Source organism: Ascidia mentula (assembly GCF_947561715.1).
Source record: "Ascidia mentula chromosome 2 unlocalized genomic scaffold, kaAscMent1.1 SUPER_2_unloc_2, whole genome shotgun sequence".
Lineage (NCBI taxonomy): Eukaryota > Metazoa > Chordata > Ascidiacea > Phlebobranchia > Ascidiidae > Ascidia > Ascidia mentula.
Window position 1 is genome coordinate 425,001 of NW_028113665.1, and position 2,500 is coordinate 427,500.

Here is a 2,500-nt window from a genome sequence, read left to right on the forward strand (position 1 = left end):
TATGGTTGCAAAGCTGAAACTTAAAGGAATTGACGGAAGGGCACCACCAGGCGTGGAGCCTGCGGCTTAATTTGACTCAACACGGGGAATCTCACCCGGCCCGGACACAGTGAGGATTGACAGATTGAGAGCTCTTTCTTGATTCTGTGGGTGGTGGTGCATGGCCGTTCTTAGTTGGTGGAGCGATTTGTCTGGTTAATTCCGATAACGAACGAGACTCTGGCTTGCTAACTAGTTACGCGACCCTATCGGTCGGCGTTGAACTTCTTAGAGGGACTAGTGGCGCTTAGCCACACGAGATTGAGCAATAACAGGTCTGTGATGCCCTTAGATGTTCGGGGCCGCACGCGCGCTACACTGACCGGATCAGCGTGTCGCCGCCTAGGCCGGAAGGTCCGGGTAACCCGCTGAACCCCGGTCGTGCTAGGGATAGGGAATTGCAATTGTTTCCCTTGAACGAGGAATGCCCAGTAAGCGCGAGTCATCAGCTCGCGTTGATTACGTCCCTGCCCTTTGTACACACCGCCCGTCGCTACTACCGATTGAATGGTTTAGTGAGGTCCTCCGATTGGACCTGGCGCGTTCGGCAACGGCCGCGCCGGCGTCCGAGAAGACGATCTAACTTGATCATTTAGAGGAAGTAAAAGTCGTAACAAGGTTTCCGTAGGTGAACCTGCGGAAGGATCATTACCGGCCGATCGCCGATCGAGTGGTCGTGCGTTCGACAGGTGGAGAAGGCTCCGTATCTTGGCGGCCGCGCACGCCCTTCGTCGCTGTTGAGGCGCACGCGATTGCACTTCGGTCACCCTGTTTCGTTCTGCGCCGAGTGCCGTGGCCATGTGCCAGGCTGGCTTCATGCGTCGCCTACGGCTGGCGACCGCTCGGCCACCGCTTTTTTCGACTGTGCAATCCGGCTGGGTCGCGCTTGTCCAACTGACGAAGTCACGGAGGGCTCTTGGCGGTGGATCACTCGGCTCGCGAGTCGATGAAGGACGCAGCTAGCTGCGTGAATTAATGTGAATTGCAGGACACATTGAGCATCGACGTTCTGAACGCAAATTGCGGCACCGGGTCAATCCCGGCGCCACGCCCGCCTCAGGGTCGCGTTGTAACGTTCCCGCGCGGCGACGCGTCGGGCCGGTGCGGTGTCGGCCGTTGCCACGGTCGTCCCGCCCAGGACAGCACGAACGCAGTGTCAGCGCGCGAAACCGAACGCGGCGTGCGTCTCGTTACGAGTCGGCCTCGAAGAGGATCCCGGCCCGGAGCAGCACGGCTCGCGTTCGGGCGCGGCGCTCGCACGAGCTTCGGTGGCGCGCGCGTGTCTCTCGCAAACGAGGCACTGGATTATCGGCCTGAGGTCGGACGAGGCTACCCGCTGAATTTAAGCATATTACTAAGCGGAGGAAAAGAAACTAACGAGGATTCCCCCAGTAACGGCGAGTGAAGTGGGAAGTGCCCATCGCCGAATCCGCGCGCCTCTGCGGCGCGTGGAATTGTGGCGTAAGGAATTCGCTGCGCGTACGTCGTTCGCCGCCCGCGTCCTTCTGATCGAGGCCTCGTCCCGGTGCGGGTGTCAGGCCCATGGTGGCGGCGAGGGCGCGCGCTCTGCGTCTTCCCAGAGTCGGGTTGTTTGGGAATGCAGCCCAAAGCGGGTGGTAAACTCCATCTAAGGCTAAATACTGTCGCGAGACCGATAGCGAACAAGTACCGTGAGGGAAAGTTGAAAAGCACTTTGAAGAGAGAGTTAAAGAGTACGTGAAACCGTCGAGAGGCAAACGGGAGGGCCTGTCGAGTCGCGCGACGCTTTCAGCTGAAGCCGAGCGGAGCGTGTGGGCGTGCGGAGCCTTGCGGCCCGTCGTTCGCGCTGTCCTCCGAGCAGCTCCAGCGCACTAGCGCCGTGCGAAGGCCGCGACCGTCTGGGAGGCGGCGAGAAGGCCGCGCGCAAGGTAGCCCGCCCCCGGGTGGGTGTTATAGGCGCGCGGACACGTCGGCCCGTCGCCCGGGCGAGGAGGGATCGCCGCGTCTGCCCTTCGTGGGCCGGGCGTCCCGTCCGAGCCGGTGCGTCGCCGGTTGGGGACTGTGCTCAGTGCCCAGTTGCGGCGTGTCGGTTGCGGGTGGGCAGCGCCGCGCGAGACGCACGGGGTCCGCGGCTAACGTCAGCCACCTTCCCGACCCGTCTTGAAACACGGACCAAGGAGTCTAACGTGCGCGCGAGCCACGGGGCAGTGCGAAACCCATGGGCGCAGTGAAAGTGAATGTCGGCGCGGTCCGGCGGAGGTGAGATGCCGTCTCTCTGGACGGCCGCATCACCGGCCGATCTCGTCCGCTCTGCCGGAGAGGTCGAGCGAGAGCGTGCGCGTTGGGACCCGAAAGATGGTGAACTATGCCTGAGGAGGTTGAAGCCAGAGGAAACTCTGGTGGAGGACCGTAGCGATTCTGACGTGCAAATCGATCGTCAAATTTGGGTATAGGGGCGAAAGACTAATCGAACCATCTAGTA

At 61.5% G+C, this 2,500-nt stretch overlaps 3 non-coding genes across 3 annotated transcripts in view; all 3 read left to right on the plus strand.

The window, feature by feature from the left end:
• The window catches only part of LOC145915579 (small subunit ribosomal RNA), a 1,824-nt gene extending 1,134 nt beyond the window's left edge, over positions 1–690 (plus strand). The window contains exon 1 of the ribosomal RNA XR_014403943.1: positions 1–690. This exon is cut by the window's left edge and continues 1,134 nt beyond it. This is a non-coding gene — a ribosomal RNA (small subunit ribosomal RNA).
• A 260-nt stretch (positions 691–950) lies between these two features.
• LOC145915500 (5.8S ribosomal RNA) lies at positions 951–1,104 on the plus strand. Its single transcript, XR_014403870.1, has one exon. It is a non-coding gene; the product is annotated as a 5.8S ribosomal RNA (ribosomal RNA).
• Positions 1,105–1,348: 244 nt separating this feature from the next.
• The window catches only part of LOC145915619 (large subunit ribosomal RNA), a 3,686-nt gene continuing 2,534 nt past the window's right edge, over positions 1,349–2,500 (plus strand). Inside the window, exon 1 of the ribosomal RNA XR_014403979.1 lies at positions 1,349–2,500. This exon is cut by the window's right edge and continues 2,534 nt beyond it. This is a non-coding gene — a ribosomal RNA (large subunit ribosomal RNA).